The sequence below is a fragment of the Crinia signifera genome, chromosome 8 (genome assembly GCF_055691185.1).
Source record: "Crinia signifera chromosome 8, ASM5569118v1, whole genome shotgun sequence".
NCBI classification, from domain to species: domain Eukaryota; kingdom Metazoa; phylum Chordata; class Amphibia; order Anura; family Myobatrachidae; genus Crinia; species Crinia signifera.
In genome coordinates this window covers 94,864,401-94,890,407 of record NC_139224.1, presented here as the reverse complement: position 1 = coordinate 94,890,407, position 26,007 = coordinate 94,864,401, and the positions used below count along the sequence as shown (strand labels likewise).

At 47.3% G+C, this 26,007-nt stretch overlaps 3 pseudogenes; 1 reads left to right on the top strand and 2 right to left on the bottom strand.

Moving 5' to 3' along the window:
• Positions 1-2,118: 2,118 nt before the first annotated feature.
• On the bottom strand, positions 2,119-2,238 carry LOC146029763 (5S ribosomal RNA; annotated as a pseudogene).
• A 4,243-nt stretch (positions 2,239-6,481) lies between these two features.
• On the top strand, positions 6,482-6,601 carry LOC146029809 (5S ribosomal RNA; annotated as a pseudogene).
• A 15,038-nt stretch (positions 6,602-21,639) lies between these two features.
• LOC146029954 (U2 spliceosomal RNA) lies at positions 21,640-21,764 on the bottom strand (annotated as a pseudogene).
• Between the last annotated feature and the right edge of the window lie 4,243 nt (positions 21,765-26,007).

The window sequence follows — 26,007 nt, the reverse complement described above, 5'->3', positions numbered from 1 at the left end:
TGCCTGAGGCTAATTGGCTACCCCAGCGGCCGTGCGTGACCCCTCCTCCTCCGTACGGCTGCCTGGCATCCCCCGTCGCCTAGGCAACCGCTGAGGCCGAGGAGGAGGAGGAGGTGCCTGGACTCCGGCACATACAGGAGCGTCCAGCGGGCTTTGCGGCTTGGTGACGCGGCGGCGTCTCCTGGTGACGCCGCGGCGCACTGAGGTGACGCGTCCGCGTCCATGTTGCTTAGCAACATGCTCAGCGTGCCGCACAGAGGCAGCCGGACTAGCGCTAGAGCTACCCGGCCGGCCTCTGACAATCTGCCACTGTTCTCTGCCTAAGTGAAGACTGCTCTGGTTTCACTGTGACTAGCAGTGACTTCCTATTAGAAGTCTGACCTACCAGTCACTCAAGGCAGTCCCACTGGGAGTTGTTCCCTCCCTCCGGGATGCCTCTACATGGGCTGCTGAGCGGCAGCCCATAAGTACCGGTTTCTGCGCATGTGCAGTACGAAGATGATACTGCGCATGCACCGGACCCGGGACACTGGATATGCGTCTGTGAGCTTCTGAAGAAGCAGCCCATAGAGGCTGGGGGCCAGCGCATGCGCAGTACCAAAGAAGCTACTGTGCATGCGCTGGCCCCACATCGCGGCAGCCCCCCTCCTCCACAGAGGTAAGAGCTGCCACTGCTTTGCTGGGAGTCTGTTAAACAGTTGTAAAGGTTATTTGTTGTACAAATGTATGATATTTCCTTTTATATGCGTATAAGTTACTAATGCTATTACAGTGGCGTAACTATGGTCCCGCAGACCCCCAGCGGCTTGGAGGAGCCAGTGCCAGTGGGGTCTGCTGGGAGCACCGCCGCCAGGATGCTGCTGCGACGGGGACACATCAGACAGTTAGGGACTGCGGCTAGTGGTGCCAATCTGCAGCACTGCTCTCTGCTTACTCCCCATCCCCACAGCACTGATTGACAGCTAAGCCACCGCCCCCCGGTAGCCACGTGATGGCTCAGCTGTCCAATAGTGTAAGGCAGCCTGCGGCTCAGTCACTGGCAGTGGCTGGGAGTGCAGGCTGTGCAGAAGGAGGAAGGACACCCGGGTAGTGCAGCGCATGGAGGGACCAGCAGAGAGGCTCTCCGCCGCACTACAGTGCTACTGCTGGCTGCAAGTACAAAAAAAGTAAGGCAGCCAGCTTAAAGGTAAAGAATTTAGGCAGACTCTGGGTTGTGTGTGTATATGTATATAATACATATATATATGTATATGAATGTAGTGTATATGTACTGTATATATATGTGTATGTATATGTACTGTATATATATATATGTGTGTGTGTGTGTGTGTGTGTGTGTGTGTGTGTGTGTGTACCCTAACCTCCCCTCCATAGCCTAACCCTACAGTCCCCACACAGATACTTTTTTGGCTTGGGGGAGAAAATTTTATAGTTACGCCTCTGTGCTATTAGTATGTCTGCAATCGTTTTAACATAAACAAATATTAAAACTTGTGCACTTCTGCCACAATAAAGATGGTTAAGCCTAAATCTAACACCACAAACAATTGGATGATGGGCTGCTCAAAATAAACAATGAAGAAATAAATATTTGTAATCCCATTTACTATATTGCACCTACTCATTTGTGAAAGAATATTTGTCACAAGGATGACAAAGGGAGAACAAAAGGGTTTTTGGGGCACACTTGTAGAATGAGAAAGATTATATATTTAAAATGTAACTTTTATTGAAGAACTTAAGCTAAAATATAAGTACGCATGACACATAGTAATAGTAATAAATGACAATACACAAGATGACCATGCTATAAATAGAATAATGGTCTCAAAAATGCTCATGCGGATGAGCTATTGGAGGCGAAAATAAATAAAATGAGGCACACTAGATGAGAAAATATATGTAAACTGTTGGCTGGAGCAAATGACACAAACAAATTCGCCCGCCAAGTTTCTCACTCATGTGTTTGACGCGTGACACTCAACCCCTGTGTCAATGGCCTGGAGTGGTATACTGAGTCTGAATCTTGACGCTTTGGATAATTAGCATGTGGGAAGAAAACGGTCCAGATGTAGAAAGAAGGTTTGCTCCTTGGCCCAGTAGTTTCTGCAATCCGGTGTGCTACAGCTCCTGGTATTCCCCGTTGGTCACCCTCACGGGTACTAACCAGGCCAATCACTGCTTAGCTTCCGAGTTCGGAATGGGAATCAGGCGTACCAGTGATGTATGGCCGTAAATGCACCAATGGATGGGATCTTACTGTGGTCAGCGGAAGACTTATGAGTGCTTCTGCTTTTTGATGTGAATACCACCTGATCCTCTGTTGCCAGGGGTATTGCAGAGAGATCAGGGATATCTGCAGCAAATGAGAGAGCAGCGTAGACAGAAGAGATTGAGGTAAGTATGTGGGTATCGTGAAATCCCCCTTCTGCTATTCACCATCTGTCATGTGGACATCGAATGATGATTGAGAGTGATAAGGATATCTCGGTTACTCCAGCAGAGTAAGGAGAAAAAGAATATATAGAGGAATGTACCCGAGTCTCCGAGCTGGAGTAATGTATCTGATCTCAGTATTGGTGTCACTGAGGGCCAGATTACATCCAAGGGAAATTATTTTGTAAGTAAGAGTGCATGGAAAACAAAGCATACATGCAGGTGAGTGCCAATGCGATTGGTTCAGGGGGTGTGGTACATCAGCTGAGTAACAACTGATATAGTACTGATGGAGTGAAAAGTACCACCGATAAATATCATAAGAATCAAATCCCAGGTATAAGACACATGAAAAAAAAGGGGGGCGTTTGAGTTATGAATAATCAGTGGCTCAATGCTGACACTAATTACAAAGGCGCTTCTTGTACATGAGAGGACGCCTATTGCAGCAGGTACTTGGTACAAGTGCCTGTCTCAGGTGAGAATAATCAGTGGCTCAATGCTGACACTAATTACAAAGGCGCTTCTTATACATGAGAGGACGCCTGTTGCAGCAGGTACTTGGTACAAGTGCCTGTCTCAGGTGATGGCTGTGGAGCCAAGGTGATGGCTGTAGAGCCAAGGTGAGAGTGTCAGAGTAATTACTCTGTAGGTAATTGACTTGAGTGAGTCATTTGCTTAGTATACAAACAAACAAGAAATGCCCAAGTATATGTTACATATGGTGCAGCAGACAATTAGTATTTTGTTCAGTATACACAAAAAAAAGGGAAAAGATATTCTGTACATTCAATGCAGTACAATAAATGATGTACGTTTGACTTAATTGGCTGCTTTATAGTACAATAGATGATATGCGTTTGCCTTCATTGGCTACTTTATGATATCTCAGGTTGCAAATATGATTCTTATCCCAAAAGAGTGCTTGTTAACCAAATAGCTGGTGCAGAAGGCTATGTCCTAAGGCTATGCCGCCTATATGGACAACAATAGAAATAGAAAGATTAACCTGCTAGCCAATAAAACAATTGTAATTAAATTGCTGACAAGTGAAACATTTGAACATATAATTTGTTACAGGTAACAGGGTGCAATGCCTGGCTACACTGCCTGTGCAGACCAGTTGCTTGTAGTGGTAAATACCAGAAAAGAGCTGAGGATGCAGTGGCTAGATTTCCCTAATCGGCTAGGTGAGCATCCAGAGAGTGGCATTTGTCAATATGTAGAGAGCTCTATGCACATTTCGCAAGCAACTGTCACACAGTGTTGCTGTGTGTGTAGCGTCACAGCACAGAGAGCAGTCGGGGAGACTTTCACTTGCCCGGGACCCGCTCAGTGGCGTCTCAGCGCTCGTCCCCCAAGCGGGGATAACCACCCAGCAGCCTTCGATCCATCTTCTATCTTATATAAGTCATCCATTCTTTGACCAATTATGCACTCCCTTTATTCCAGCATCTAGGAATATTAACTACTAGTCACGGGGTATCAACATACTGACCACACGGTACCATGTTGCATCCCCCCAATCAGGAAAGGTCTCGACATTTATTGAGGTATTTTACTGTATACAGTATTTTTATACAGTACCTCTATATAATTTTCACTGTACGCCTCAGCTACTAATTCCAACTCTCTGAATATACTCATTTATTACATTTATATTTTACTAACTCTCTAGTCTTTTATATACATCCTCATTGTGATTATTATTATTATTATTATTATTATTATTATTTTTCTGCCTACATTATTTATTATTTATTTATTATTTATCTGCCTATATTATTAATATTATCATTTTTATTTTATTTTTCTGTCTATTTATTTATATATATACTATTTTTCTTCTCATATTTTTCTTCTCACACTTTTCTCATTTTTTCTCCACAAAAGCTTCTTCGCATGTATAATATTTATTTCTTTATTTATTTATCTTATTTCTTTATTGTCAGTTCCCATATCATTCATAGGCTATATTTTTGCCTGTAGGGCATCGCTATATCCGTCCTCTGTCTGTTCCCCGTATCTATAACAAATTCGACCCCGGTGACCTAAATCACTCTGACTCTTAGAGCAGACCTCCAGTGTCAACAGCGTATGGCTATGTCTCCTGACGCAGCCTATGCTCCTTAACCAACCTATCAGCCATGCATCGTTTCACCAATAAGAGGAACAGTCACTCCTCCAGGGGAATACCCCCATACTTACTCCTGATTGGCCAGTAAGCTCCATTTAAGAGAGGTCCACAGTGACACCAGTACGCGTCACTGTGAACAAGCCAATAGGCGAAACACGTGTCAATTGACGCCTCTGACACGCCCCCTACCCCAGCCTGGACGCTGTACCATCGGAGCGGAAGAACTCCGGTCCACGCAGCCCGCCCCTGCTACCAAACAGGTAACACAGCAGACACCGGGTGGAGACAGCCCTTCACCCCGACTCCCCGCCGCAGCTGTGCTGGTTTCAACTAGCAGTCACGATCCACTGATCGCGACGAGCGCTGAGACGCCACTGAGCGGGTCCCGGGCAAGTGAAAGTCTCCCCGACTGCTCTCTGTGCTGTGACGCTACACACACAGCAACACTGTGTGACAGTTGCTTGCGAAATGTGCATAGAGCTCTCTACATATTGACAAATGCCACTATCTGGATGCTCACCTAGCCGATTAGGGAAATCTAGCCACTGCATCCTCAGCTCTTTTCTGGTATTTACCACTACAAGCAACTGGTCTGCACAGGCAGTGTAGCCAGGCATTGCACCCTGTTACCTGTAACAAATTATATGTTCAAATGTTTCACTTGTCAGCAATTTAATTACAATTGTTTTATTGGCTAGCAGGTTAATCTTTCTATTTCTATTGTTGTCCATATAGGCGGCATAGCCTTAGGACATAGCCTTCTGCACCAGCTATTTGGTTAACAAGCACTCTTTTGGGATAAGAATCATATTTGCCACCTGAGATATCATAAAGTAGCCAATGAAGGCAAACGCATATCATCTATTGTACTATAAAGCAGCCAATTAAGTCAAACGTACATCATTTATTGTACTGCATTGAATGTACAGAATATCTTTTCCCTTTTTTTTGTGTATACTGAACAAAATACTAATTGTCTGCTGCACCATATGTAATATATACTTGGGCATTTCTTGTTTGTTTGTATACTAAGCAAATGACTCACTCAAGTCAATTACCTACAGAGTAATTACTCTGACACTCTCACCTTGGCTCTACAGCCATCACCTTGGCTCCACAGCCATCACCTGAGACAGGCACTTGTACCAAGTACCTGCTGCAACAGGCGTCCTCTCATGTATAAGAAGCGCCTTTGTAATTAGTGTCAGCATTGAGCCACTGATTATTCTCACCTGAGACAGGCACTTGTACCAAGTACCTGCTGCAATAGGCGTCCTCTCATGTACAAGAAGCGCCTTTGTAATTAGTGTCAGCATTGAGCCACTGATTATTCATAACTCAAACGCCCCCCTTTTTTTTCATGTGTCTTATACCTGGGATTTGATTCTTATGATATTTATCGGTGGTACTTTTCACTCCATCAGTACTATATCAGTAGTTACTCAGCTGATATACCACACCCCCTGAACCAATCGCATTGGCACTCACCTGCATGTATGCTTTGTTTTCCATGCACTCTTACTTACAAAATAATTTCCCTTGGATGTAATCTGGCCCTCAGTGACACCAATACTGAGATCAGATACATTACTCCAGCTCGGAGACTCGGGTACATTCCTCTATATATTCTTTTTCTCCTCACTCTGCTGGAGTAACCGAGATATCCTTATCACTCTCAATCATCATTCGATGTCCACATGACAGATGGTGAATAGCAGAAGGGGGATTTCACGATACCCACATACTTACCTCAATCTCTTCTGTCTACGCTGCTCTCTCATTTGCTGCAGATATCCCTGATCTCTCTGCAATACCCCTGGCAACAGAGGATCAGGTGGTATTCACATCAAAAAGCAGAAGCACTCATAAGTCTTCCGCTGACCACAGTGAGATCCAATCCATTGGTGCATTTACGGCCATACATCACTGGTACGCCTGATTCCCATTCCAAACTCGGAAGCTAAGCAGTGATTGGCCTGGTTAGTACCCGTGAGGGTGACCAACGGGGAATACCAGGAGCTGTAGCACACCGGATTGCAGAAACTACTGGGCCAAGGAGCAAACCTTCTTTCTACATCTGGACCGTTTTCTTCCCACATGCTAATTATCCAAAGCGTCAAGATTCAGACTCAGTATACCACTCCAGGCCATTGACACAGGGGTTGAGTGTCACGCGTCAAACACATAAGTGAGAAACTTGGCGGGCGAATTTGTTCGTGTCATTTGCTCCACGCCAACAGTTTACATATATTTTCTCATCTAGTGTGCCTTATTTTATTTATTTTCGCCTCCAATAGCTCATCCGCATGAGCATTTTTGAGACCATTATTCTATTTATAGCATGGTCATCTTGTGTATTGTCATTTATTACTACTGTATGTGTCATGCGTACTTATATTTTAGCTTAAGTTCTTCAATAAAAGTTACATTTTAAATATATAATCTTTCTCATTCTACAAGTGTTCTCCCTTTGTCATCCTTGTGACAAATATTCGGTACTTGTTTCCTAGCACGGCCACAATCGTATGGATCGTGTACCTTTAAGTTAAGGTACACGATCCATACGATGGACCCGATTTCCTTTGAAATCAGGTCAATTTTGCCGGCTAGGAGACAATATCGGGGGCATTGCGTCGGTCGGGAGCATTAACAATGGTCCCGACGCGACCGACGCGATGCCCCCGATTTCCCCATAGGCTTCAATGTTAAAAAATATTTTAACATTGAAATCTTGTCGGGAAAGGTAAAATATCGGGGGCATCGCGTCGGTCGGGACCATTAACATTGGTCCCGACGCGATGCCCCCGATTTTTCCATAGGCTTCAATGTTAAAATATTTTTTAACATTGAAATCTTGAAAAAATTTGAAAAATGTGAAATGGGCCAATATGACCCATTTCACATTATAGATGTCCCCGTCGTCACCCCACGATAGACGCCAACCCGAAGCGTGGCGAGCGCAGCGAGCCCGCGAGGGGCGGCGGTGCGCGTCCTCCGACCTTTTCATTCCCCTACTATCCACGTCGGCGTGGAGTTGAGAATAGAATAGTGTGGCGAGCGCAGCGAGCCACCGAGCCCGAAGCGTGGCGAGCGCAGCGAGCCCCGCGAGGGGACGCGTATACCTGTGAAGTTATACGCGTCCCCTCGCGGGGCTCGCTGCGCTCGCCACGCTTCGAGCTCGGTGGCTCGCTGCGCTCGCCACACTATTCTATTCTCAACTCCACGCCGACGTGGATAGTAGGGGAATGAAAAGGTCGGAGGACGCGCACCGTTTCATTTACAATGAAATGTAAATCGGGTCCCAGGGACCCGATTTACATTTCATTCAAAAAAAAATCGGGTCCAAAATCGGTCGGTCGCGTCGATCGCATCGCATGCGACCAAATCGCATGCGATGCGATCGACCCGATTTTTCCGACACGACCACCCCGATGTAAATCGGTGTGGCCGTGCTAGGAAACAAGTACCAAATATTCTTTCAGTTTGTTTGCTGAACATTTTTTGGGAGCACCACCAACCGGACACCGCCTTCCATTTCCTCTGTTGAGCGGTAATAACGTTGGTCTAACAGGTATCTGTACGTTTACATTTGCTACTAATTATACTTGCCAGTGCCGACCCACACCCATATTGCAACCTACTCATTTGTACAAACACAGACAAAAAAATAAACATTGTTTTAAATATATTTACCAATCAAATAAATATTCATTAAACCACTTTATTTTTTTATTATTATAATAAAAATACACACCAGAAATTAAAACAAAGCCAGAGTGCTGAGAGTCAATCTATAAGCAAACAAGCAATGATGCTGGGGATGAGCCAGTAGGTGTTGCTACATAAAAAAAAAAAAACTGGCCCTACAGAGAGGAATATTTCTGGGCAAAGTGCACAACACAAAGGCCTTTATTTAGCTCTGATCGCAGTACAAATTTGTTTGGAAAATGGGCAAAACCATGTGCACTGCAGGTGGGGAAGATGTAACATGTGCAGAGAAAGTTAGATTTGTGTGAATTGTTTTTGTTTCTGTGCAGGGTAAATTCTGGCTGCATTATTTTTACACTGCAATTTAGATTTCAGTTTCAACACATCCCACCCAAATTGAACTCTCTCTGCACATGTTGCATCTGCCCCACCTGCAGTGCACATGGTTTTGCCCATTTTCCAAACAAATTTGTACTGCAATAAAATCTGAATAAGGGCCAAACTGAGGCCAAGCAATCAGTGACAAAGAGATGCAAAGTCTATTTCTCCAAGCACTGGAGAATAGTGAGAAAGGGCAAAAAAAAGATGGATATAGCAAAACAGAAACACATCTGCTTCCCTTTTCTGGCTGATGTGTGAATGGCTGATCCCAAGCAGAATGTTTGGCCCTAGGCAGATGAGTTATCATCCTGGCCAGGGCGGGTTTAGGATTTCCATGCCTCCAAGTTTCAGACCCTGGGGAGGTACCCATTTGCCGCCTTATGTCTATGATGGCCAACGTCACACCATGCAGCTCCTGGCCAATCTCCTAGTGGAAAGCAAACACACACTCCTTGATATGGAGCATTCAGAGTTCTTGCATCAACACCAGGAGATCCATGATAAGACAAGAATATAAAAACCCCAACACTTCTGCGCCTTCACCTTATTCACATGTGTATACAAAAATCATAGATAATCTGCTTATTTTATTATGCTTCACTTGTAGATAAATGAAGTTTTCAATCCTTGTTCAGAATGTATCCAATGTATACCATATGAAAAAGATATAAATAATGACAATAATAGTGTAATCATGTTTTAATATAGAATAACATTAAAATAACATAATATAGAATAACATTAAAATAACATAATATAGAATAACATTAAAATAACATTGAAATAACAATTGGTAATTGTGAAATACCCAGGGCCGGCACCACCACTAGGCAGCTCTAGGCATTTGCCTAGGGCGCCGGCCACTGGAGGGCACTGGATTCCCCCGTTCCCCCTCCCCTCCCCTGGCAACCCCCCCCCCCCCCCCCCCCCGTGTAGATAGAGCGGCTGCAAGAAGGATTAAAAACTTCATTTATCTACAAGTGAAGCATAATAAGATAAGCAGATTTGGGGGGGGGGGGGTTATATTCTTGTCTTATCATTTGTTTTACCGGAGGCACTTTGCGAAAGCCTCTCTAATTACCCCAAAACACAACTGCCGACTTCACCTGTGGGCTCACCACCTGTGAATCCAATCTACTATTCACTCACCAGGAGATCCATGCTGGTTTTGAGAGGAGGGAACTCTGTGCCCTCTGGGTAGCCAGATGTCTCCAAAGCAGCCTAGTCAGAGGGTGGAACAGCGCTCCCCCCATTTCCAGAGGCAGCGTGACCCCTACACTACCATCAGATAAGTGCAATACTTACCATGGACAATAAATATATGTTCAGCTGGCAACTTCTCCAAGGTTCTACAGGGTGGCAACTTCTACACACCCCTCTGATAGTTGTTGCAGTGGGGTAAACTCCAACTTCAGAGGCATAGGTCCCCATCACATTTCCTTTGTGCTCCCACCTTCATCCTCAGCTGGATTTTGAAGTCCATACATCTAGAGTAATTGTAAAAGTACTCACTTACAATGTTATCCAACCCTTTTTCCCCTGGTCAACACTGTACTGTTACAAATTTGTAATATTTGTATGGATAATTATGTATTATTCAAATTTCTAATGTAATGAATTTTTTATGCTGGAAAACTACACATACTGTCACTGGCGGTTTTTACTTATGGGCTGCAGAGCTGCACCCCCTCCGGGTAACATACGCCAGTCTGTAAAGACTGCTCTGGCTTCACTGTGACTGTTAGTGACTTCCTATTGGAAGTTCGACCTGCCAGTCACCCAAGGCAGTCTCATTGGGAGTTGTTCCCTCCCTCTGGGACACCTCTATATGGGCTGCTGAGCGTCAGGCCATAAAAAACAGGTTCTGCACAAGCGCAGTACGAGGACGATACTGCGCATGCTCCGGACCCGGGATCCTGAATATGCCTATGTTGTCTGCTGCAAAAGCTGCCCATAGAGGCTGAGTGCCAGTGCATGTGCAGTACCAAAGCAGCTACTGCACATGTGCCGACCCTGCAGCGGGGACCAAGACTGGACCAGGAGCATGACAACAGCGAAGGGGGGGAGGGGGGGAGGTACTGCATCGCGGCAGCCCCCTCTCCTCCACAGAGAGGTAGGAGCCGCCACTGCATACTGTAGTAACAGAAACATATTGTAAGGTTGGACTCAGTGGCCCTGGGCCTGCCTGTTTAAAAATTTTATAAATGCGCACATAACACACGTTCGGCGGAATGGTGGGTGGCGCTTACCCACTTGCTAGTCAGTGAAAGAACACTGCTTAGCGAGCGTGTCTGGATGGAACAGTCCCAAAAATGCAGTTGTGGTTGTCTTAAAGTAGAATGATATATTTTTTAAAATGTAAAAAAAAATGTTGCAGTGTGCATCTGCTTGCTGTGTTTGAGGTTAGGACAAACGTACAGACCCGGCAACAGGGAGGGGGGGGGGGTCAAGGGTTACAACTGTGACAGGCCCTGACAATCTTCCCAGAGGCAGAGCATGGCTGAGGGCTGCAGCATTAGTGATGTCAACCATATGTTGTGCGCCCCAGCAGCGCCTGTCTGTGCCCCGCTGCTGCTTGGCTGTCTGTACTGTCTGTGCCACGGCCGGAGTTGGTCCAGTCAGCTGTCTACTGTCTGTGCTGTGGCTGCTTAGCTTGTCCATCTGTACTGTGCCCAGTCTACCTGTACTGTGCATGCTCCCAACTACAAGCATGGACATCTGTTCCTTGCTCTGGCTGTTCGGACGTCTTTTGTGCAGGAAGCAGGAGAAGTCCTGGATCTGGCGCAGGGTGTGGAGGTGTGGTGGCGTGGCCGTGGCTGTAAGGTTGGAGGTGGGGTCCAGGGAGGGGATGAGAAGAGGATTGAGGGCTTTTATGAGTGAAGTGAGAGCACGGTGATTCGGGAGAAGTTGGTTCTTATTAGATATAACTAGGTGTATGCATGCAATAAAAAAAAAACAAGTTTTCTACTTTGTCTGACTCTTCTGTCTCCTCTTTGTCCTCCTCTGTCTCTCCATCATTCTTTGTCAATCTCTACCTTCCCCTCTCTCTCTTTTGCTCTTTGCCGCCATAACGCACAACCCCTCTTTCTCTCGCTCTCTCCCTCTCAAACCCTCTTTCTCCTTCCATCACATGTATACTCTCTTCCTCTCTCCCTCCCCATCTCTCTCTTCCGCTCTCCCCTTTCTCCCTCTCCTACTCTCTGTCTCCCTCCATCACATGTATACTCTCTTCCTCTCTCCCTCCCCATCTCTCTCTTCCGCTCTCCCCTTTCTCCCTCTCCTACTCTCTGTCTCCCTCCATCACATGTATACTCTCTTCCTCTCTCCCTCCCACAATCTCTCTTCCTCTACTGCCCCCTCTTTCTCAGTCTTTCCCTCCTTCTCCCCCCTCTCTTCCTATTTCTCCTATTTTTTTTTTAGTTTATTTCTGTTCATTCAATTATCTGGCATGGATATTGTGACTTTTTCATAGGTGTCAAGTGTATGTGCACTGCTGCCATTTAAGTACTGTATTAGTGACGTGGTTTCTGTGTCCAGGACATTGCGGACATAAAGATGGGAAGAATGTGATGTCGTGACTCATGTTACACATTGGTGACATCACAAACCCGTGGTACACACAGGGTAGAGATGTGTGGGTTCGATGGTCGAGGTGGTTTGTGTGTGTGAGAGAGTCAAGGGGGGCCCACAGGGATGTCAGTGTATATGACTATTATGGTTACATGTGTTTTTTTGTGTTAGCTAATAAAAATCTGCATTTTACAAATACAAAAATCTTTCACAAATACATCATTGAAAGTAAATGTTAAATACCAAACATTAAAGTTTTTTTTAAATTGTAAAAATGTATTTTTGTCTCCTTAGAGCAAGAACAGCGATGGAGAGGAGAGCAGCCATCCAGGCTATCCATATCCCATACCCACAGTTCCCATCCCATACCCACAGTCCCCATCCCATACCCACAGTCCCCATCCCATACCAACAGTCCCATCCCAACCCACAGTCCTTTCTAATCTCCAGGAGGGGAGTGGCCACATCCTGTGAACAAAAAACTAAACGTGTGGAGTGCAGGATCATCATTGCATACACAGAGGGAGAGAGAGGACAGCCTGCTGATGTCTCTATATATCCCCAGCTCAGCACGCAGCACTGAGCAGCATGTGGGGAGAGGTTGTGCTGTAGTGGCAGACTTTCACCTCTCTCCCACTGCCCAGCTCTCTGCAACGGTGGAGGGGAGAGTTGGACCCCTTCAGCAGATCTGGGTGTGAGTAAAAAGTACCCGCTCCCCCTCTTGATGCCACTGCCCACAGCTCCATCCCCACATCCCCATCTCATCCCCATACTCACAGCCCCATCTAATCCCCATCCCACTCAAACAGCCACAACAGGGATTTCACTGTGACTGGGTGGCGTATACCTGATTGCATGGCTCTTTATCAGAACAGCAATCAGGTCTGAATAAACCCCTATGTCATACCACTCAACATATTGTCATTCATGACAAAAGTGCCTACAGGATCGCGGGTGCCGGACGGCTCCCCGACAGTCGGGATTCCGACGTCAGAATCCAGACTGCTCCCTCGTGGGAGTCCACGACCCCGATAGAGGGAGAATAAAATAGGTGGTGAGCGCATCGAGCCCGCAAGCTTCATCATCCTGTGCTGTCGGGATTCGGACATCTGAGTAATGACTGTCGGAATCCCGACTGTCGGTGAATTATACCACACCCAGGATCGCTGGGCACCTAACATTTCCCAATTCCCATTTAGATTTAGTACTCCGTTTGTTTGATCACATTTCCATTCCCGTTCCTTTTTAATTCTGCATTTAGCTTTCTGAAAGCACATACTGTAGCTGATCACTTCTGCCATCAAAAATAAAGCACACAACAGAAAACAAAGAAATAGCAGAATTTTTTTGTTCATGATCTTAAGGCCCCCTTGTCCTAAGGGCAAGTCGGGCCTGATTTCCCCCTGTAGCTCCCCGGGAGGGGGACACATGATTAGGCACTTGATGCGCCAAGTTTTGCATATGATACATTGCATGCAATGTATCATATGCAACTCCTGGGGAGCTGCAAGGTAGAGGGAGCAGGCGGGTGGGGGACATCGAGGTGGCGGGCAGGGGCCGCTGCAAGTAGCTGGGATGCTGCTGCAGAGGCAGCGGTCAGGGGACACTGGGGGGGGACACAGTTACACAGAGGCGGCAGTAACGTAGAGCCGGGCAGGGGAGCCGGGAGCTGTCAGTATTGAATAAAAAAGCCCATACAATGAATGGGCAGCCTGTGATTGGCTGTGCGCTCTCTCAGCCAATTACTGACTGGCTTAGAGAGCGTTCAGCCAATCACAGGCTGCCCATTCATTGTATGGGATTTTTTTTCAGCGCTGACAGCTCCCTGCTCCCCCTGCCCATTACTGCCGCCTCTGTGTCAGCCACAGCATCCGCTGCCCGCTGCCTCTGCCCTACTAGCAGCATCCCCCGCCAGCCGCCTCGCACCGCCCCCCACCCCCCTGCTCCCTCCACCTGCCCAGAGCACTGAAAGCTCCTGATCTGTCTCCCTTGCCGGCATCCACCGCCTCTGTGTCCCCCACCAGCAGTGGTGCAAGTAGGAAAAACTACTTAGTTGTACTGTGCTGCGCGCCTAAAAATGGGCGTGGTCAGGGGCGTGGTCATATGACACTAGGGGGAGTGGCTGGAATATTGCACGCCGAAGGCACACGGCCAAAATTCACACAGTAATGCCGGTTACGCATCACACACCCAATACACACCCATGCCATAATGCCCCTTACACATTATGCCCCACACCATAATACTCATTGGACCACACAACTGATGCCCATTACTAATATGCCCCCCAGTGCCAGATATCATATGCCCCCAGTGCCAGATATCATATGCCCCCACAGTGCCACACATATGCCCCCAGTGCCAGATATCATATGCCCCCACAGTGCCACACATATGCCCCCCAGTGCCAGATATCATATGCCCCACAGTGCAACACATATGCCCCCAGTGCTAGATATCATATGCCCCACAGTGCCACACATATGCCCGCAGTGCCAGATATCATATGCCCCACAGTGGAACACATATGCCCACAGTGCCACACATATGCCCCCAGTGCCAAATGTGCCCCCACAGTGCAACGTATAAATGCCCCCACAGTCTTCAGCAACTCACTGTCAGGTCAGGTCCTCTCTCCCCCTCCTCTAGTCCCCTGCCGCTGCCTGCTTCTTCCCTTGGGAGGGGAGTGCAACTTTCGTCTCTCCTGCCCCGCAGTCTATCTTGCGGGCTGGCTCCTGACTGGCTGCCAGCCCGCGAGCTCTGATTGGTGAACAGGCGCCTGTGTCACAGGGACACAGGGAGGGGAAGGAGAGACGCGTGATGCGCTCCCCTTCGAACGCTATCAGCTGTGGCGGGGCGGCAGAGGCCACGCCCCGCCACTTACATATGCACACATGAGCTTTGAGCACTTATGGGGCATTTTTTATGGCAGTACGGGGTACCGGCAATATATCTTTTACTGGTACGCCGTACCACCCCGTACCGCCATACTTGCACCCCTGCTTACCAGCCACCTCACAGAGTCCCCTGCCCAGCTGCACATAAGATTAATCAAATTTTATGTGCAGCCGGTTCGACGTCCTAACTCCAATCTGATGCATACGGGACCGCGCATCGGGTCCGACCGGGTGTCTAAACATGCGATTTGGCCCGATTTCCCTGCACGATCCATCTGAATCGGGTGAAATCGGGACCAAATCACATAGTGTATGGGGCCTTTAATGTCACCGATGTAGCTTTAGTAGACGTGAAGTGATCTTCACCTTCTTTAGATGTAAACATTATCACTGTGAGATTGTTATTTAATACTCATCTTAATGTTTTGCTATGGATCTTCAGCTTCAGATAACCTGTGTAATTGAAAAGAGGTGACATTCTGCAGTTTAGATCAGATATGAGTAAAGCTCAAGCATAGTCCACTGATTAACCCTTATGGAAGTAAGGGGGTGGCTCAGGTTGGCTCGCAAAGCACATTTGGTTTGCTAATGGACAAAGCCATGGGCCTTATTCTGGTTCACTCACAGAAGGCAAATTCCTTCTCAAATGGACAAAACCATGTGCACTGCAGGGGGGGCAGATGTAACATGTGCATAGAGAATTAGATTTGGTTGAGTTTATATATATATATATATATATATATATATATATATATATATATATATATAGATATAGATATACAATCCAAAACTGCCGGCACTCTGAAGAAATATCACCAACTTGCCCCCGGTGCCACACATGAGATTAATAGTAATCCAAGTCCAGATGGACAAACGGGCACTCAGGAGACAGTTTCTTGCAAATAAAATGTGTATTGAAATGGGGACCCTTCTTCAGCCCACTCCTACAGCACAGAAGACATACAACAAACACATTTTTATACTCACAGACCTCCGGAGCATCACATGCCGCTGGATCAACGGAGTCACCGCCCGGAAGACGTCATGCAGCACTTCCGCCTCAGGACGCCGGAGTGATGCTGCTAAGCAACGTGCAGCTTGCGTTCCAAGACCCAGGAAGTGGTCTGCCGCTCGGAATCCGTGCTGGAGGGCTCCCCGGATCAAAGCAGAGCGGGTGCCCGGGGCTGTGGATACAAACATAACAGCATTAAGCATATATACAAACAGTAAATATATACATATGTACAACATAGAAGTGCTATCAATGTCCAGATCGGGGATCAGATAAGGGCCTGCAGGCAGTGTACCAGGCCGTATGGAGCTTGATGTTACTTGGCTCACATACAGTCTTGACACACATCATGCAGTTACCCTCAGCCATTATCCCTCAGTCTGGGCTTAATGACAGCAGTTCACACTAATATATCTCATGCAATAAAGAAAATATAGATATGAAGCCACAGTTAATGCAGAAAAAAAAAGATTAATGAAATATACAATATCACATAAGACTATTCCAATTAATCTTCTCATTCAATCCCTTGGGGGAAATGGTATCAAGGCGGAAAATCCACTCTGATTCTTTCATAAAAGCTTCTTAGCTCTGTTGCCACCTCTCAGTGACTCTGGGACCCCATCGATGACAAAATATTTAAAGTCAGCGATGGAATGCCCTATGGTCTTGAAATGACATGCCACCGGTTGGTCGATCTCCCTCCCTTTTAGAGAGAGGTTGATCGCCGACCGGTAGAGCGCCATTCTTTCACGGAAGCACATGGTTAGCTGTAAAGACTTCAAACATCCACACACTGATAAAAGGTTTCAAAAAAAAGATCAGTCTTTACATGTAAGACAACCCATGTTGTTTATATAATGTATTGTCCTTGTGGCCTGTATTATATAGGTCAAACAATCCGTTCCTTCCGTGAAAGAATGGCGCTCCACCGGTCGGTGATCAACCTCTCTCTAAAAGGGAGGGAGATCGACCAACCGGTGGGACGTCATTTCAAGACCATCGCTGACTTTAAAGAGAACTGCTCCAAACAGCAAATACAAAGAGGTATCTTCCTTGTCATGACTGGTGGTAGCAGCTTCAGCACTCCCACTATTTCCTCCTCCATCATCCTCCAAAAATGTGTTTTTATTTTTTTATTATTACTTTTATTTATTTTTCTTACTTTACACTGGACACAGCCTGTCACACTGGACACAGCCCCTTGGACACTGGACACTGCACCTGGACACAGCCCCTGGACACTGCCATTGGACACTGGACACAGCCTGTCACCCTGGACACAGCCCCTGGACAATGGACACAGCCTCTGGACACAGCTTCTGTACACTGGACACAGCTGTCACACTGGACACAGCCCCTGGACAATGGACACAGCCGTCACACTGGACACAGCCTCTGGACACCGCCCCTGGACACAGCTCCTGTACACTGGACAATGGATATATGTCACGCTGGACACTGGATATATGCCGTCACACAATGGTTAGATGTCACACTGGCCACTGGATATATTTTTTGTCACACTGGACACAGGATATATGTCGTCACACTGGACACAGGATATATGTCGTCACACTGGACACTGGATATATGTCGTCACAGTGGACACAGGATATATGTCGTCACACTGGACACAGGATATATGTCGTCACACTGGACACTGGATATATGTCGTCACACTGGACACTGGATATATGTCGTCACACTGGACACTGGGTATATGTCGTCACACTGGACACTGGATATATGTCGTCACACTGGACAATGGATATATGTCACGCTGGACACAGGATATATGCCGGCACACATTACATGTCACACTGGACACAGGATATATGTTGTGACTTGTGACACTGGACACAGGATATATTGTCGTCACACTGGCCACTGGATATATGTCGTCACACTGGACACAGGATATATGTCGTCACACTGGACACAGGATATATGTCGTCACACTGGACACAGGATATATCTCGTCACACTGGACACTGGATATATGTCGTCACACTGGACAATGGATATATGTCACGCTGGACACAGGATATATGCCGGCACACATTACATGTCACACTGGACACAGGATATATGTTGTGACTTGTGACACTGGACACAGGATATATTGTCGTCACACTGGCCACTGGATATATGTCGTCACACTGGACACAGGATATATGTCGTCACACTGGACACAGGATATGTCGTCAGTCATCACACAGGACAGCAGGACAGGACACAGGATATATGTCGTGAGTGACTCGTGACACTGGACAATGGATAAGATATAGGCCGTCACACTGGACACAGTCCCTTGCATTACTGCAGCCCCTGTACACAGTGTACTACTCAGCAGCAATGCAGCCCCTGCGTGTGAGCACTGCAGCACTGAGTTAGTTAGTTAAATCACAAAAAACACAGGGTTCAGGGCTAAATAAATCACAACACAGGGCTTAGGGCTAAATAAATCACAACAGGGCACGGGCCACAGGACAGCCCCTGGACAGTGGACACTGCAGCCCCTGCGTGTGAGCACTGCAGCACCTAGTTAGTTAAATCACACTACAGGGCTCAGGCCTTTAAACAGTCACTGACTCTCAAGTCTACAACACAGGGCAGTGAGGGCACAGGGCAGGTCACGGAGCACAGCACAGGGCAGTGAGGGCACAGGGCAGGTCACGGAGCACAGCACAGGGCAGTGAGGGCACAGGGCAGGTCACGGAGCACAGCACAGGGCAGTGAGGGCACAGGGCAGGTCACGGAGCACAGCACAGGGCAGTGAGGGCACAGGGCAGGTCACGGAGCACAGCACAGGGCAGTGAGGGCACAGGGCAGGTCACGGAGCACAGCACGGAGCACATGGCACGGAGCACAGCACAGGGCAGTGAGGGCACAGGGCAGGTCACGGAGCACAGCACAGCACGGAGCACATGGCACAGAGCACAGCACGGAGCAAACAGAGCTTCCCAACCACCCTCTTCCCTCTCCAAGATTGGAGTGAAGATGGCGGGGCGCGCGTGTGTCTTTTATAAGATCCCGCTCCCGCGAGAATCCGACAGCGCGATGATGACGTTCGGCCTTGTTATTGGTCCGGAATTCAGGCGGGAACTCCCGAGCCGGCTCGGATCTGGCCCGGATCCACGATAATCGGATCTGTCGGATCTCGGGGATCAGGACCCGCTCATCTCTAATAAAAACACTAATATTCAGGGCTGTTACCACTCACCCAGAATCCTGTACTTACGCCAATGTGCTGCAAAGTGGGAGCCTTTGCATTACATTTGGAAACCGCCCTCTAAAAATCCTGCATTTGCCACTATAGGGCCCATATCAACTTTTGATATGGCGTCTACAAATACAGTATCTAGTTACGTCACTGGAATACAACACTGTCCAACCACAATGAATATAAAATGGGGTTTGTGAGGGGAATTTATTTTATTTATTAACAGGTTCTTATATAGCGCGCACATATTCCGCAGCGCTTTACAGAGAATAATTATGAGCAAAAACACATACCGAATTAAAGCACAAGACAGTTTAGGACAAGTACATGGTAAATATGGATAGTTGCATCAGGGGATAGGACACTGCCAGCAATCATCAGAGTGGCATATATTCTAAGGCTGTGTACATACGGGGCAATTTTGGCTAATACGCCCGCCATGGGAGTGTGCACCGGCGATATATAGCCGGGTGCGCGCTCCCGTTTTCTCCCCCGTAGTGATCGCTGGTCGCAGGAACATGCTCCTGCGACCAGCTGATTTCCACTGCCCAGCTCCCTCTGCAGTTTCTTTTTCATCAGCAACCATCTCTAGTCGCTGATGCAAACGGGACACTGAGTGATATATCGCTCATCGCGAGCGATATATCACTCAGTGATATATCCCCCCGTGTGTACGGGGCTTAAGAAAGGCACATGAGGAGAGAGGGCCCTGCTCATGAGAGCTTACATTCTAAAGGGGAGGGTTAAGGCCCCCACACTAGAATGATTTTTTTCTGATTGTCCGATTTCCGACCGATCGTCCGATATATCGGCTGATTTTTACAGATAATCTGCAATAACCGGACGATTATTGGTGATTAAAAAAATTATCCGATATATCGGATAATCGGTCGGAAATCGGACAATCGGACAAAAAATCATTCTAGTGTGTGGGGGCCTTTAGACAGACTGGGGTGACACAGAAGGGGAAGAAGTGAGCATAAACAGGTTAGGATGAGAGATGGTCAGTTTTTATGCAGAGGGTCAGCTTAGTCTTTGATATTTTAAGTCTAAAAAAGCACTGGGTCATCCAAGAGTAGACAACAGAGAGACAGTTGGAGATATGAGTGAGGATAGAGGGAGAGTTTAAAAAAAAACTCAGGAGCCCGAGGTGTGCTCCCTACCACCAGAGCTGTGCCTAAACACGTGCAAAGGGGGCCGTGCAATCGAAGTAGGCTTTCTCCCGAAGGAGAAGGGCCCCGTTTTTCCCCTAACCCATCTCAACCATAAGGCCAAAGAGGGGAAAATAGGGAATGGTGGGTCCTCTTCACCGAAGCTTAGAGAGACCCTCATTCCTCAACCCCCAGAAGGGTTAGGACGGTGGGTCCTCCACACCCAAAGGTATGGAGAGACCATCAGTAGACTTCCCTCCGCCTTGTGGCTCAGGGTCGTCCTCGAGGGGACCGAAGCTCTCCCCAAAAGGCGAGAGCTTCGGCACATTGGGGAAATGGAAGGCCCATAAGGGTGGACCACACTACCCAAAAAAACGTGACAAACTACAGAAAATAGAAAATGTGAAAAGTGCACGAACGTGAGAAGAAGAGAAATAAATAATAAAGAGGACCCCAGCCAAAAGGCCGGGGTGGGGGTGTGAAAAATTGTCCTACCCCATCCAAAAGGATGAGGTAAGGACGTGAAGCGCTAACCTAAAGGGAAGTGCGCAGTGCTAGTGCCATACTAGTGCAAGGTGACTTGGGATCACCCGTGCATGTTCGGCACCCCCGAGTTTCCCCGGGGGCACAGTGCAGCCTCGGACTCCAGGCAGCCAGTCAGTCACCGTCCGACCAAGTGTTTCTCCGCCTTACTACCAGGCCCTTTCCGGCCCCCCGGCATGGGAATGGATACTCCACCGGGCTCTTTCGGTGAGTCTCCCCCGCAGAGGCCCATATAGACCAAATGAGGAAGAAGAAACCACCTAGTCAGTCCTGACCTTTCACCTCTCCCAGGGATTGACTACTGGGCTGGGCTTTTCGCTGTCTCCCTGGCCGGGGGGGACATGTTTCCCCCAGACCAGAGAGCAATCTACTCGGCCCCAGCTTTTCCTTTCTTCCTGGGAGTGGATACTAGACCGGGCTTTTCGAGTGACCCTCCCACAGAGGCAAAGACCCCTGAACAAGAGCCCCATCTCAAAGCCCGATGCTTCTCCCTCCCTACCAGTGGAGAGAATGGTATTCCCTCCTCCAACAGGGCATTGATACTCAGCCTTCCCTAGTACTCACCCAGAACATGAGGCGGATGCTCACCTCAGCTCAGTAGCAAGATACTACGGTCCAGCTTTTCTCTGCCAGGGGGCGGTCCAGACCCAACTGATAAGAACAGATACTACACTTGATCTTAGCCAAAAGGCCGAGAAGCGATAGAGGGAGAGAGATCAGGGAGAGAGATCAGGAAAGGATCTGTAGATTTTAGTATTATCAGCATAGATGTGATAGTGGAAGTCGAGTGAGCAAATAATAAGCTCACCCAGAGAGGACATATAGAGATAGAGAAGAAGAGGACCAAGAATAAAATGTTGGGGGACACCTACTATCAATGGAAGAGCAGGAGAGGTGAAGTCATTAGAGAATTATAGACATAATTGTGTGCTTTATGCTGAAGGCCAAATTCTGCCATATTGCAAAAATCCATAGCCAAATGCAAATATTCCACATAAGAGTTTTGAAATGTTTGCACATTTTTGTTTATATTAAGCAAGCAGATACAGTTTAGTTTACTTTGGTATTTATCACATTACACATACAGTAGATAAATGCAGAAGTTAACACTTTACTAATAATACATTTCTACAGAAAAATGACATTTAACAGATAAAATAACTCTCAAAAAGTAAAAGGAGAGACTAAAGAAAGAACTAGGTTAATGAATAAAAAAAGTTAGCCTTTACAAAAGTTTTTATTTACATAATGTGATCATTCGGTATGGATTGTGAAATTGCACAACAGCAATCCACTCTGAGGGGAATATTCAATACTTTTTGTGAGCTGTGACAGCGAGCAGTGGTGACCACTCCCTGTCACAGCTCGCACGGTCAATATTCTTCTGACCCCCCTGCACATGCCATTTCCATGTCGCTGAGATTTTACAGCGATGTGGAAACGCCAGTGTTCTTTCACAGAGCAGACAGGCCGTGACATATCCCTGTGTGCTGAGCGATCTGTGCTGAGAGATCTGTGCTAAGCAGTATCGATCAGTTCGGGCAGCCATCGCACCATGTGTATGGGGCATAAAGCTACAGTGTGCACACTACACTACTGTACACAGGGGCGGATCCAGGAGAAAATGACAGGTGGGGCACCATGATGGGGGGGGGGGTTGATAGTGGTGCCAGTGTGCCCGCTCAGAGAGTGGGGAGAGAGAGATGGAGGAGGAGAGAAGAGAGAGGGCAGGAATGGGATTATAAATAGGCCCTGGCCTTTAAAGTACACAGGTCCACCTTGGCGTCAAACGTGAAGGATGCAGTTGTGCGCGCGTTAAAGGTGTGCGTGGTTTGGAAAAGGGGGTGTGGCCACGCAAAAGGGGGCATGTCCTTGAGTGTAGTGTATCACACCTAGGGTTGCCACCTCATTCCTTTAAAACTGGAGACATATTAATTACACAGGTTCTGTGGCTGATTAAAAAAACACAGTTGGCATGAAGTCTGATGGCTGTTTAAAAAAAAAAAAAAAAAAGTTGAAATTGAGTCTTGAAGTGAGCCAGCCACAGAACCTGTGTAATTAATATGTCTCCAGTTTTAAAGAGATCAGGTGGCAACCCTAATCACACCATATACCACTTCTACACATTATGCAACAAAATAGTAGACCCAATTACAGGGAATGAGCCCAAATTCACATAATGCCAAACAGATTGAGACAAAATTCCCATAATGCCACACGGAATGAGACAAAATTCACATAATGCCACACGAATTGAGACAAAATGCACAATAAATGCCACAAACAGGAACATTGTGCTCCGAAGGAGCGTGTCAAAAATTTACACAGTAATGTCCATTACACATTAAGCCACACAACATAATGTTCATTATGTATTATGCCTAACACCGTAATGCCTATTACAAATTTAGCTACATAAATGCTGTTTACCTACATGCTCATTGTCAGGGGTTCCATGCTTGTTGCCAGATGTTCTATGTACGCTGACATGTGGGATTACATGCTCCTTGCCAGGGGTTCTATGCTTGTTGCCATGTGGGATTACATGCTTGTTTCCATGTGGGATTACAAGACCATTGCCATGTGGGATACATGGTCGCTGCCATGGGGGTTACATTACATGGTCGTTGCCATTGGGGTTACAATACATGTTCAGGTACTTGTGTACTTTCACGGCTCCCATCGCATGCCATCGCATGCCATATGTAGTGGCATGCGATGGCATGCGATGCGATTTTTCCGTGTTTTCATGCATTTTTGGTAAAAATCGCATGTGATGTCATTTTTCACTGAAATTAAGGACATGAGTTGAAATCATGTAAAATGCACCCCAAATGTCATGTTTCACACTGTATCACCCCCACTATCAACGCCCCACTATCCTCGTCGGCGTGGAGTTGAGAATAGAAAGTGTGGCGAGCGCAGCGAGCCACCGAGCCCGAAGCGTGGCGAGCGCAGTGAGCCCCGCGAGGGGACGCGGATACCTTCAGTATCCGTGTCCCCTCGCGGGCTTCACTGGTATCCGAGTCCCCTCGCTGGGCTCGCTGCGCTCGATACGCTTCGGGCTCGGTAGCTCGCTGCGCTCGCCACACTTTCTATTCTCAACTCCATGCCGACGTGAATAGTGGGGGTATGAAAAGGTCATAGGACGCGTACCGCCGCCCCTCGCGGGCTCGCTGCGCTCGCCACGCTTCGGGTTGGCGTTGATAGTGGGGGTGGTACAGTGTGAAAAATGACATTTGGGGTGCATTTTACATGATTTCAACTCATGTCCTTAATTTCAGTGAAAAATGACATTGCATCGCATCAGATCGCATGCGATCTCAAGCGATCGCATGCGATGCGATGCGATTTTTCCGCATACGATGCACATCGTGGGAGCCGTGAAAGTACACAAGTACCCATGTTCATTGCCATGTGAGAATAAATGCTCGTTGCCAAGGGGGAATATATGCTCCTGGTAACAGGGGACAGCCACCATCACCGGGAAGAACTGTATGCACTGATAGCCGGGCAGAGGGCCTGGGGCTGTATTCACAGTGATGCACATCCTGGACTCCCAGTAACAGTTAGTGGAGTCTGTGTACCAGGCCAGAGTTTGCCCAGTCACTGTGCCATTTTTTCTGTGTAACAGGCCGGTATGTGTCTATCCAATGTCCCAGTGTAATCTGTGTAACAGCATGCCAGTGCCATCTGTGTACCAGGCTAAAAAACCCTGCCCCAATGTTATATGTCTGCCAGCAGGCCAGTGCCATCTATGTACCAGGCAATTTCCCCCGGTCTCAGGGTTATTTGTACCATCATGTTATCTGTGTACATGGGAGGAGTTAGGGGGGTCACCCGGGCATGTGCCCCCCTGTCATTTCTAAGTTGTTGTTTTTTCCTGGGTCGCTTGCGTTAAGAGGGACAGGACAGCTGTATGTGCCGGGGGTTGTCCGGCTGTATTCACACAGGGCTGCACAGGGCTGCACGTCCCGGACTCCTGGCTATTTGAAATCTTGCGTTGCTGCAGCGGCAGCGCAAGATTTCAAATAGACGTGCATCGTTGTGTGAATACAGCCGGACAGCTCCCGGCCCTCTGCGCATACAGTTCTTCCTGGCGGCGATGGAGGCGGCTGTCCCTGGTAACATGAGCGGCCTGGGAAAAAGAAAACTTAGTAATGACAGGGGGCCCCCTTCCCCTAAATCTGCCCATGACTGTACACCCAGTATAGATACAACTGCCTGCTCTAGATTGTTTGCCACATATTCTGCCCATTGAGATTAATTAATTTCAAGTGAATGCACCTTAATTTCTCATTATAATCATCTACAACCATGCCCACAATACATCTATAAATGTGAAAGTATTGCTACCTTATTTTGGCTCGCGTGATCGGCAACACTAAGCCGCACTCTGTGTAGGAGAAGAATCCTTATATTTAGATCAGTCATACTGTATATAATAATATGTTTAATACAACTCATTTCTCAAACCGTCTCTGGATAAGAGTGAACCCCACCTGAGTTTCTTTTTTCTTTCTACTTGAATCTATAACTATGTAGGACAGGGGGGTACACAAAAACAGTAGAATTTTGGGGTTTGCAGAAACAGCATGCCAAAGTCACTAATTGGGATAATATTCCCCACAAGGAGCTATACCCAGGAATACCTACTATATTGAAACTTTTTCCACATCCTGTGTAGTTGTCCCATACCAATCCTGCGTAATAGTAGTGTGCCAATGTGATAATTTGGGGGTGATGTAAGCAATTAATAATCAGCATCCATCATCCCACCAAGCCTTATGCTTTCTATGACTTTTGGTTCTCGGGTGCCTAAGTCATAACTTTACCATCACGGCTAAGTCAGCCCCAGCGGTGGTTCTAAGACAGCGTTTGGGCCTTTACAGACATAGCATGTTAGGTTTAGCAAACTCCTTGCCTCTAGTCGGCCATCAGTGGAC